The sequence below is a fragment of the Chiroxiphia lanceolata genome, chromosome 7, assembly GCF_009829145.1.
Source record: "Chiroxiphia lanceolata isolate bChiLan1 chromosome 7, bChiLan1.pri, whole genome shotgun sequence".
Taxonomy (NCBI): Eukaryota; Metazoa; Chordata; class Aves; order Passeriformes; family Pipridae; genus Chiroxiphia; species Chiroxiphia lanceolata.
The window spans coordinates 17619537-17632386 of record NC_045643.1 but is presented as its reverse complement, the minus strand read 5'-3'; the positions used below and the strand labels follow the sequence as shown (position 1 = coordinate 17632386).

Below are 12850 nucleotides of genomic sequence, written 5' to 3'. Positions count from 1 at the left end.
GCAGGGGCGGCCATGCGGGGCCGGGGCTCGGCGGGGCGGGGGGCTCGGCGCGGCCCGCGGGCGGCCGGCGGGCCGGGGGCGCGCGGCAGCGGCAGCCGGCGGCGGGGACGCGCAGCCCGCGGCCGCTCCCTCCATCGGCGGCGGCCGGCGCGGGGGGCGCGGGGACGCGCACGCCTCGTGCCCTGCGCACGCCCCGCTCCCGGCGCGGGGGCGGCGCGGCTCCGCGGGGAACGGGAGCGGGAGCGGCACCGCCCCGGGGCGGCCGCAGCCAAGGGAACCAATGGAGCCTGGTGCGCGCCGGGAGAGGCACCCGCGGGATGAATCAAGCACCGCTGCAAAATGGCACCTCCGCGCCCTTCGGGGGTGCCAGGACAGGCAGGGCAGCGACCGGCAGCCCCAGGGGGCACGGCAGGGAGCGGATCTCCCCGATCCCTCCGTCTGACGTGGCCCGTGCACCAGGAGGTACGGCCGGGAGCGGTTAACGGGACCGCTGACGCTCATCACTTTTCCCCTAAAATTACATTTTCCGATTCTTTTCGTATAAAAAGAGGGTGACCAATCTCAAATCATGTAGGGATGCGAACACAAATGCCACTCAAAGTTCATTGCACCACTCCATCCACCAAAGACCCCGAACCCCGATTTGCTGGTGGTGCCTCTTTTTAGGAGTTTACAGATACTAACAGAAGGTGAATGACCACAGTTTCCAATTGGACCGAAACCCGAAGTTTGGACGGGCGCAACTGACAATGAAATGTGCAACGGGCAGTCAGGTCCTGGCTAGCCCTTGCACAAAGTAAAGGAAACAGTATTTCACACAACCACTAAAGCCTTGGACTTGTTGCCTTAGGTGCAAAAATCAACGGGCTCACGAAGGACAGCGCAGACCATGACATACCCACCCGGAGCTGCTCACCCAGGCAGCCCAGCTCAGGGGGCTCCCTCCAGCTGCGCACTGACAGTCGGAAGGAGACACTATGACGGCCACTCGACTCCTGTGCTTTTTCTTCTAGTGCTCTCCAAGCATGTGTGAACGGTCTTTGCCAGAGACAGCAAAAATGGACTCTTGATCTGACTCAGTACAGCAAGGATTTACACCGTGGGGCTGACCACCATCCTGACATTCAGGGTGCCAGGACACCTCTCCTTGTGCACAGCCTGCCTGTGCAGTCAGAGCGCAGCCCTCCCTCCCCTGCCACAGGCTGCAGCACCGCAACTGCTCTCCGTTCTGCAGCAAAGGTATTTTTATCTCTCCTGAGTCAGTAACCAAAGACAAGCACAGTTTGTCACAGGCTTCTGGGTGGAATGGGTATGTGCTTTGCAGCTGGATCACAGTGTTACAGATTAGCTCAGTCCTGCCAATACAGCTGAGAGTAATACTCACTGGGAGCCCCTCTTCTGTTCCCTTGCATGGCCACCTGTACCTTCTCTACAGGTTTTAAAAATATGCTGGGTCTCAGCATATGGTCAGGGTGCAGAGATTAAGGATCAAGGCTGGTGCTTCACGAAACACTAGTCTGCAACACAAGTTAATAACTAATAATCAAAACACTGGCTACAGGGTGAAGCTGTCAGGCATTAGGAGTACTTGACTCAATTCCCACTTTCAGTACAGAGAAGGGGCTGGTTGATCCATCCTATCAAGAAATAATTTTCCAATGACTACCTCAATCTGCCTGTCTTGCTTTTAACCACTCCCTTCTAATGCAGGTGCATAAATACTCCTTTTTCTGCACCTCCTTACAAATATAACACTCCATGGCTACAGGAGATCAAGAAAACTGAGGTGAGGAGTAAGAGATGGCAAAAACTGACCACTTCATCTACGTAAGTGTGAGAATAGTAGGGACTCTCAGGGGAGGAGGAAGCAGGCAGGCTTTTGAGCTCATTCTTTCCTTTCCTTCTAGCTAAAGTCACTTCACAGTTTCATTCCCAAGAACTACGTCAAGTAAAAGTCTTCATGGAACAATGTGGACCTACACCTGCCCCAGAGGAGTCATCTTCTCCAAACAACTTTGAGTAACAACAGGCTCAGGAAGCAAATTGTGAATTCTAGAAACATTTCATTACACTTTTCCTTGGAACCCAAAATTCCTCTTATTTTTTAAAGGGAAAAAATACATCAACAAAATTTCATATTGGGAAATAGATTCTTTGAAAATTTAATTTGCTGGAAAAAAATAACCCAGTGATTTCCAACAATACATTTACTATCAGAATCTACCTTAAGAAGCCAGACAAAGCATGCTGAACTTTCAGTCATTGGTAGAGCACGTATCTGGTTTTTGACATACTTACTCCTTAATTGTCAGCATCCCTTTTCCTAATTCTGAAGAACTGAGTTACTTTCAATGGCACTTTAGAGTCATGCTAGTAGAAACAGATCTCTGGATCCTGGAAAATTAAATTTAAGAATGCCAATAAAAAGACAAGTGAAACTACCCAACAGGGAAATGTCCTATCTCATGGTTGTAATTATGAAAATGTGTTATAATCTGGAAAGTAGTTATATGATTATGAATTTTAATTTTAACACTGCTTTGTGTTACAGTAATCTAACTCAGACTGGTTATTGGTTATACATAAATCAGCTTCCCATTGTTCAGTGCAAAGCATTTTCTCCTGTTTACAAATAAAGGAATACTGGGCTCACCTACACCTACAGACATTCACCTCTGCTATATGCACTACAGTTGTGTACACCAGAAACCTACACTGAAAGAAAGTTCACAGAATCACAGAATATGCCGAGTTAGAAGGGACCCACAAGGATCATCAAGTCCAACTCCTGGCCCTGCACAGGACCATCCCCAAGAGTCACACCATGTGCCTGAGAGTATCATACAAACTTTGTCAGTCTTGTTGCTGTGATCACTTCCCTGGGGAGCCTGTTCCAGTGCCCAACCGCTCTCTTCTGGGTGAAGAACCTTTTTCTAATATCCAACCTAAATCTCCCCTGACACAACTTCAGGCCATTCCCTCGGGTTCTGTCACTGGTCACCACAGAGAAGAAATCAGTGCCTGCCCCTCCTCTTCCCCTCACGAGGAAGTTGTAACTGCAGTGAGGTCTCCCCACAGTCTCCTCTTCTCCAGGCTGAACAGACCAAGTGACCTCAGCTGCTCCTCATATGGCTTCCCCTCAAGGCCCTTCACCATCTTTGTTGCTCTCCTTTGCATGCTCTCTAACAGCTTAATATCTTTCCTATATCGCAGTGAGTTAAAGTCATAAATTCAGCAACTGAAAAATTATGAAAAAATACATATATGCTATCTATTTCTTACATAGGTTTCCCCAACATAAAATTGTGCTATAATTAAAATTTATACAACTGCTTTCAGATGACATAATTTTTTAACGTGTATGCCTAACTTTGGGAGTTTGGCTTTGCAAAGTAGTGCTCTTCTTAACACAGACCAATTCCCTTTTTTTTCGAAAACCAAAATGAAGAATGAAATTTCTGTTGTACTCAGCCTCCTGACCACGTTTTGGGTCATCAGGCAGGCCCAGATCTAACTTACCAGTATGTGAGATAATAAAGTAAGAGAGAGCAAGCTACTGTCCTCAGGTAGCCCTAGTCACTGCACAGGTGAGTCATCATTCCTGAGATCAAACAAGTGAAGTCACAGACTTGGGGCTTCAACTCAAATCCTGCAGGAAGCTATCCTCTCCTGAGACACTCTCCTGCTCCAGGGGCTCCATGCTGTCTCTATTGCCGACAGTCTGTAGGTCCTGCTCTCCTTACACCCTTGGATGGCTTTTGATTCAACGCCTGCTCTCCACCACTGGCTCCTGCACTCCCACCCGCCAGCTAAATCTCCTCTCCAGAGCCCTTTCATTTTCCAACAAGTTATCTTTTTAACTTGCTGTGCCTGAAGTCTATCTTAATGGGCACAATTATCTGATACTGCCTGGTACACACTGGATGAAAATGAGGCAGAAATCCAGGGAGGAAAGTAATCTCCCTTCCACTTTTCTAAGTCTTGATTTTATTTTTTTATTAATTGTTTGTGACAGACATGTGCAATCATTACATGCGTAGGGAGCAATATGCCCTGCAGACTCCAGGAGTAAGGAAACTGTAGGGCTGTCATTCTTAAATTTAATTTCAGGACATGATTTCACAGGATCGAGGTGAAATGAAAATGGAATGACTGGAAGCAATAGCCAAGCAGCCTGTCAGCAGAACATGCAACCAGAGCAGCCTCTCAGTCCTCTACATTTTAGTGACTTAAGCACTAAAAACCAAACCCAGCAACACAACAGCCTTTAAACCAAGACATCTGTTTAGAGATTCTACATTGTACATATGGACTGAAGGGGAAAAAAAAAAGGAAAAGACTGTAACCTGCTATTTCAAATGTTCTCATTTGTTATAAAACCTCAACTGTAAGAGTGGTTCAGTATAGATTCTTCTGGGACTCCACTTTCCTTACTTGTCTCTGGAGTAGTCCTTCAGAGTGCAGGAGAAACAGCTGTTTTCTTGAGCACTATTTGCTCTCAGTATTAGCTGCATAATGTATGCATATTTTCTGGTACTAATCTCCCAATCAGTAAGTCTTATTATGAAGCCTTCACAGAATTGATTTAAAAGTCATCCCTGACTTGCAGTAAATTCCAATTAGTCACTCACTGAAAGACATATTGTGGAAGTTTAATCCAGTCACACAATTCAGTCAACATCATACAAATTATCTTTCTAAAACGGGAAACCAATGCATTCCCATTTGTTGAGTAATAAACTAAAGTTACTCCAGAAAAAACCCAAAAAACCAAAAAACCAAACCAAACCAAAACAGAAAACTTCAAGTCAGGTTAAGCTCACAAGTCCTAAAATAACCAGATCAGAGTTGATCAGGTCTCCTGAAGACTGTGTGCCTTTCCAATACAATGGAGTGTTTAGTTTCATGAGCACCTGGCTCTGCTCTTAAACACATTATCATGTTTTCTTCACTCTCAGGAATGCATGTGCAGTAGACAGCAGGCCTTTCATTCTCATATGGTATTTTCATGTTGTTATGACTAAATATGCCTTTATTATTTCAGACTTTATATATAATACGATTCCTTCCCTCAAAGGAATGTATTTTAATAATAATATTAGCCAGCAGTTATATTGCATGTGTTTTTTAAAAACATCAAAGATGATGCCCTATTGTACATATATCAAGAAACAAGACATTTGGTTTGCTGTGCAGTGAGCCACTGTACATTTTACCATATTCTGTTTCACTGTACAGCTAACCTAGCCAAATGCATGTGCTCAGAAAATCCTTCCTTGTCTGAACACTTTATGAGCATATTTTATGGGCTCAGTACATGATTTTCAAAAGCTAATCAGTCAGATTGTGAAACTGAGCCCAATTTCCTCAATGCTGTTCTTAGTGGAAGCTTGTTCCATGCTAAATATAATTTCCCCAGTCATCTTTCATAGTATTGTTACAAGGGGGAAAAGGGAGCCCAAAATGCTACTTAAATAAAAGTAGTGATCAGCTGCTTTCAATAAATTTTCTTCACTTGTAGATATACTAATACCAGGCACAGCCTCTGCCCACAGACATGTGGCATGAGCAGAGGGTAGGAATGCTATTCAAAGAAAAGGCCAACCTGAAAGCTGACCATCTCAGAAGCTGGATGGGAAGGACCATCAGGGCTGGACCTCTCTTGCTGCCATTCCAACACAACCACATTTACCTGGCACATGGACACCACCAGGCTCCCACAGTGCTCAAAGTATAATGGAATCCTTAGGCAACACAGAAGCCCGCTTTCAGTTCAGAGTTAACCACAGGGGAGTTGGGGTTTAAGACATGGTTAAATGATGAAAACCTACTGCTGAGAAAAGTTCTGGTTTTTCTAACAAAATTTTCCAAATGGACTGAATTCTAATTAAATCAGACCTTTCCCCACCCCCTCCAACAAAACACTTATTGCAAAATCCAATAAAATGGCTATTTACATTTTTTATGTAAGTGTATATGATTTCCACAGTAAGTAATGAATATTTTTATATCTAGAATCTTAGAAGAAGTTTTTAAATTTCAATTTTTAAATTGAAAATTTAATTAAACAAATTCAGCCAAAATGTTGTCTTGATTTAAAGTATGCCTGTTAAATTAAAAAAATAAATTTAGTTTAGTTTAAACTATGGAAAAAATGTTGCCCAATATTGCTGCTAGAAATTACTGCACTGACAGTGAGTTCATTCAGTACTGTATTGTGCAATACAATTAAAGTGTATTGGCATTATTTGGGAAGATTGTATGTTCACACTGGTGTGCTTACCATGTTTTCATAACAAGGGAGCATACTCATAAAAAAGCAGAGAGATCTTAAAGGAAGCCAACAGAAAAGTTTTTCTGCAGCTTTAGTCCTTTAATGTACTGGTCCCTGCAGTTGATTGGGATCTGGGTCAGCCAGTTTATTTTGTTCCTGGTGGCAAGATCCTGGGTTGCAGATTTGCTCCCAGCAGTTCCCAATATGGGCCTTTGGAAATGACAATTCAAAACCGGGCACTGGCAAAAAGCACCCATGTGACTATATCTCTCTTTCAGAAACTGGCAAGACAAAGCAAATGAACATTTATTGTTCTGGAGATATTGGCACAAAAGCAAGATACTTTTCAGTGGCAAATACAATCCATTTTACTCCTTAGGGAGAGGGCTATTTTGGTATATAACTATGGATCTAGCCGTGGCAAAAATAAAATAAAAATTTCACAGTGCCTCCACTAAGAAGTTCTGCTTTTGGTCTAGTTCTGGGGGACTTTGCTAACATCAAGCAACTTAGCTTTTAGGGAGGTCAGTAACTGATGCACTGCGTACACTGACAGAGCGGGGTAATTCCAGGGATTTCCTCCACACTCCATAGGTACAAATCTCACTACAGGGGTGTATGTGGGCATGTGAGAATGTGCACAGGTAGGGGTGTGGATGTTGCAATCAATAATGGTGCTAAGCTGGGTTTTATAAGCTACAGATACAACTTCCTTTACGCTGTATAAATAATAACATGCTCCTGCTCCCAACAGGGTTGTGTTCTGGATGAGAAAGTGCAGTCCTGCCCTCTTCCCAAGGCTCCTGCCTTGTCCTGAGCCAGCTGAAGCCACAGGGCTCTTCCCTGCAGACCCCAATGCAAGATGCCCCCATGACCCCAGATGCCTCTGTAAAAATAACCAACTGTTCCAGCCCTTTCCTTAAAGACAGACTACCAGTCTGCTTGCAAGAGGCAGGATATAACTGCTTGACAAAAGTGGAGCTGCTACCAAGCTGTGTGACACCAAGGCAGGAGATGCCAATCAAACACCATGATAAAAGCTACCCAGAAAGCTAAAAAATGAGCTCTTTTCACTCCTAACTCTGACTGTGGCGAGGAAAGTAGTTCCCCGTGACCATGAGTTCAAGCTGAGGTATCAGCCTCAGCAATTGTCTCCTTGCTTTGTAGCAGCTCGTTACCACAACCCCATTCTTCCACTGGGAAAACAAACTGCATTAACAGGGGGCCAACTCCAGCCAAACTTGCAAAGTACAGAAAGGGACCAAGAACTGGTAGAGCACAGAAGATACCACCTCCCTGCCTCAGGGGGCTGGCTGTTTCCCAGGCAAAGAGTTCCAGATTCGTGAACAAGAAGAGAAGCATCATTAAACACTGGAATTTGTCTCCAGTAAATCCTTCAAAGACTGTCCTTTGCAATTTTGCTTTCCATCCTTTCCATCCACCCTTCCATCCTCCATAGTTTTGGTTTTGGTCCATCCTATCTTCCTCCCCTCCTGCAGGAGCCTGGGCCATGAAGGTGATAAGTTAAACAGTGAGTTAAAGCAATTAAAGAATACGCCTGTGCCAGGTACTCTTCTCCCTGGGAAAGGCAGAAGCAGAGAGACTGGGAGGACTACTCACATAGTTTAAGTTAACTATTATACCATTATACATCACTAAATCAGGGCTAGAGAGATCTGTTCTGCAGCTGTGAGACCTTTGGGAAGAGGAATTGAAACAAGGAGCTCTGCCTAAGGGAGGAACCCTCACACTGGTCAGCAGAGAGCCTGTTCCTCAACAGCTCCTCCATCCTGCTCCCACTGAGTCAAGCATTTTCTATTTCAGCTAACAGCATTGTGTTTCCTTCCCATCCCTTGGTATGTGGTGTGTCTCCTTGCTGGCCTGCAGAGAGCTGTGCTGCTGTGACCAAGGCATGACTGACTTTCACTGCAGTGAGGGGTCACTCCAGCAGAAGCTTCTTTACTCGTGACATGTCAAGGCAGACTGTATTCCAAAAAGACCTTAAAAGTAATTTATAAATGCCATGTGCTCTATAGCAGTGGTAAGAATCAAAATGTAACACAAATTGGCAGCTGCATGAATGCCACTCTTTTGGCAAATGCTCTTTCTTACTGATATACTACATTAAAGTATCATAAGAGAAAACACACTGTTAAGACTAATCTTCTGAAACCACAAGGGACTGGTAATAATTTATTCCTCATCTGACCCATACTGTTATAAGGATTTCCTCAAATAAAAGGAAAAATAAAAATAAAAGAGAAGGCACATCAAAAAGTTTAACCATACCCTTTTGATATGGAAATACATAAGTTACAACACTTCCTTTATAATATCAATTTAAGAATCATATTGATAAAAGCAGTTTTTACAAGCAACCTCTATATCTTTTTGGAACTGAAAATGTATACACTTAGGGATAATGATAACCATGTAATCTACAAGGTCTTTCTATTATTGTATTTATTAGGTTTTTTTAATTTATTCCTTATGGAATAGGAGCTTTGGCTACTGGTATAACGTGGGCAAGAGTATGGAAAATTCTTTTTATGTCTCATTGATATTTTCTTACCTGATGTATAATACTCATTTCACATTAGCCTCATTTGGCAGTCTAATGCATCTAATATTAGCCTTTTTTGTTCTACACAGTAATTCAATTTGGAATAATTCAATGAATGTTATAATTGAAAACTGCAGCTCATTAATTTCTAAACACTCTTTGTATTTCAGACTACACCTGCTCCTTTGGCATATCCTCTGTTTCAAATCCATCCTCTTCTTCCTGAATAAACTATGTTGCTATGATACATGTGCTGTCACAGTTTCTTTCTTAAACATACTTACAGTCCATAATCATACTTATTTAGCATAAATAAGACTAAGAATGCAAAGTCTCCTAATTGTTCCTCAATTATCACTTGATTCAAACCCATGAGTCAAGGTGAAAACAGTTTTTAACCTGAAGGAATACTACAGTTGTCACGTGGATATACGCAACATTCTTGCAAAATTCATAATGGTGAAAACCTGATTATGGACCATCTCACTGCAAAAAAAAAATAAAAAAATGGGGTGACTCCCAGTGCTCACCAGCACTCCTTGTGGACCCCAATTACCAGTTTTCTACGTCTATATCTGTCCCTGGGCATAGCTGCACCAGTGCTGTGGGTCAGGGTCTATTCATTTTATACAATGTAATTAGGCAGACTTGGAGAATGAGGTGGGCTGATCACCCTTCAGATGAGTCTCGTGTGTGCTCCCACTACTCTTGCATAAATCTCTATTTAAATCAAGACTGCTCTGAAACCTGCAATGAATGAAACCAGAGTGGAACTGGCAGTGGAATTATACTCTGCTCCCAAACTCAAATTACCAGTTATTAACAAATTATCAGTTTATTTCCACCCATAAAATCATCTAATCCCTGATCACATTCTCTGAAAAGGCCCCTTTTACTTCTGTTAACCACTGTTCCAATTTTCTCCTCTCTCCATTTCCACATATGGCTCATCTTTCCTATTTATTCCCTCTTAGTTTCCTAATTGACATTTTAAAGTGCTTCTATCATGAAAATTTTCATGTAAGGGCAGGAAACATCCCATTTCCCTACAGAAAGCTATGACTGTTAAAAATTTTTGAGACAGGCACTCAAGAAACCATCATCTCAAATGGTCAAACACAGCATCTTTGAAACAAATTTAAATAACGACTTGATTTGGAAATGGAATGATTTTGAATAATTCAAAATGGGGCTGGCAACGCAACTCCCCATCATAAATTTGGGCTACACAGAATATTAACCTTTTGAGGGAGAAGCATTGGCATGTGGACAAGTTATACAACCTCTGTTACACAGGAGAGACTCCAGGGGGCTTTATTTTCCCACCCTCCCAGCAAGTCTGTGGTTTCTTACAACATAATGTTTAACTGATGTCTACTTTCAGTAAACACTACTCCCAGGTCCCAATCAGTACATTTGGGATTTCAGGTGTGTGCAATTTTTGAACAGCAGCTTTTATTGTGAGTATGAGTCATGTCAAAGCTAAAAGACTAAGTTTGGAGTATATTTCCATTACTTAAATTCATTGGAAATGAACAAAATGTTAAACCAGCGCATCTGCTTCCTTCTTTCTTAGTGTGCTTTTCATCTCATCTTACAGGGCAATTTTTCATTTGTACTGCCACTGTCAACTAGCACTTTAAATGACACTGCTTATTTCTAACACCGAGGTGGTTTGAATTTTCAACAATAAAAACAGCCCAAGAGAATTAACCCATAAAGCCTATAAAGAAAATAATTATCCAATAAGCTCTCAGCATGATCAGCTTGCTGAGCAGTGAGTCTGCCTGGCAAACTTCAGTGTGACAGAGGTGACTGGAAGCTCCCAGGCACCCGGCTGCAGCACTGCGACGAACGCTAGCAAGGATTTGGGTGGAGGCTGGAGGGAATGAGAAGCTGTCACTTAAGAGACTGAGCACTTGAAATTCTGTGAAACATAACAACACAGAATACTTTTTGCAATTTTTGTGCATTTGCATTAAACACATTGCTACTCTAATCATCAGCCAATTCACAGAAATGCCTGAATGCAAATGCAATTCACTATCATATTAACTCTGGGAAATGGCTTCAACATTTTTCAGCAATGTAAAATCATCAGAAATCTTCTACCAATAAACTATTTGATACATGATATAAAGCATAGAGCTTATAAAATATTGCACCATTACATGCAAAATGGAAATTGGGAACACAGCCTTTCATATTTTCACAGAATTCCTCCAATCCTCTCTCAGGAAGGGTAAAAGCTGCTTGCCTCTAAGTGCTACTAATCTAATTCACAAATTGGGAAACATGAAAAAATTTATTAAATCACATACACATATGACTAAGGCTTAATAGAGGACATTTCAGTCTGTGATACTAGCTCTAATGTTCCTTAGGCAACCTATTTCAAACTGCTTAAGCTCTAAGAAAATGCAGTAATAATCCCCACTGAACAGCAATATAATCAAAGTGCATTATAATATGAACTTCACTATTAGAAACACATTATCCTGTAATTATCTTGGAAGTTGTATGGAGGAATATCAATACTAAGATGATGAAGATCAGAGCAAGAACTGTTCATCAACTGAGAACCAGATCTTTCAGCGTGGCAATTCTTACCTTGCTTAAACATTAGGACTGTAGGAACTGTAAACGCCAAAAGCAACACTGTTTCTAACTGCTGATGCTATGCAGAAAAAAGGTTAAATATGGAAAAGTTTTATGTTCTAAAAGTTAACGATCAAAGGAAGACTTTGCAAAACTGTCAAGAGTTGCTGTCTTCACTGATGACAAGTGTGACAGGTTTGAAATAATAGGAGCAAGTAGTTTATTGAGTTAGTAATAAAACTGCTCTCCTTACTTTGTTCAAAGTCAGAAAACATTCAGCTAGAGACTAAAATTAAGCATGAGAAGTTTCAGCTGAAAATATATTTTTTCTTGCAAAAGATTAAAAAGAAAGAAACGAGGGCCACAACAGATCAGCTGTGGCATTAAGCAAAGCATAAATGGTGGTTCTTTTTTATTTTTATAGTCTAATACATCATTTAGGCACCCGTAACTACTACTCTTTCTGCTACCACTTCTAAACCAATCATTTCACTCTTCATGAGTCTTAAGGATTTGGTAACCGCTTATGAATGGGCAATTATTAGTGGAGCAGATGCACCTGTCTATCAGGGGATTTTCTAACCGGATGGGGGGCGACACAGCAGACCACCACAGACTCATGTCCTTTCCATCTTTGTACAGAAGCCAAATGACATGGATTTGTACTTGTGAGCATGTTGAGAGTGACCAATGTAAAATGCTTTTCCCACTCCCACCTATACACATACACACACAGACAGAAAAAACAGTAAGGAAAGAAAGGAGTTCATCTGAAAAGAGAGAAGGGTAAGCAGAGAAAATCCCTGCTAGTCAGACTCTGAGTATAGGTTTAAACAGGCTACACATTGCTGAAGAAGGCATAAAACACAAGACATATCAGATATTAGTTCACAGCCAAAGGTGCAACCAACTGCACTTCCTGCAGCCCCAGCTTTTCCTTGGGTCTCTCATGTTCTACTACTGACCAGACCTGACCCTGCCCAGTTTATGAGATTGGACACAATCGTAGCCCAAGGTGATTATCACCAGCTATACAGTGTCACGTTATAAAGTCTAAGTGAGGTAAGAAACTTGTAAATAACAAAATTATCCTTTTATAGGGCTCTTAATTCAACAGTCCAGTCTGTTTCCTGTAGAAGTGATTAGTAATAGAAAATAATTAGGAGATGCCAGATGGGAGGAGGAGTTAGAAAAAAAAGACCCAAAACTCACACAGCTAAGGAATGAGAACAACAAACGAGGGAGCTGCCAGCTAGCAACCCACCACAGTCCCTCACCATCCAGAAAGCCCTTTGCATAAGCAATAAATGAGAACCACACACCTGCTTTAGAGGCAGCTCTGAGAGAGACCCACCTTCTCCCTTCTTGGGCCACTGCATGGATTATTCAGTTGCGAGAAGGCATAAAAAGTCAAG

At 42.2% G+C, this 12850-nt stretch overlaps 1 protein-coding gene and 1 long non-coding RNA gene across 3 annotated transcripts in view; one reads left to right on the top strand and one right to left on the bottom strand.

Annotated features, from left to right (window-relative positions):
• CHN1 (chimerin 1) overlaps nt 1–12850 on the bottom strand; it is a 99574-nt gene that overhangs the window by 30806 nt on the left and 55918 nt on the right. The gene's annotated exons all lie outside the window — the stretch shown is intronic.
• On the top strand, nt 221–8348 carry LOC116789213. Of its 2 annotated transcripts, none has more exons than XR_004357941.1 (4): nt 221–462; nt 1014–1239; nt 1711–1827; nt 7029–8348. It is a non-coding gene; the product is annotated as an uncharacterized LOC116789213 (long non-coding RNA). The 2 variants fall into 2 exon arrangements; XR_004357942.1 differs by lacking the exon at nt 7029–8348 and adding an exon at nt 1908–2542.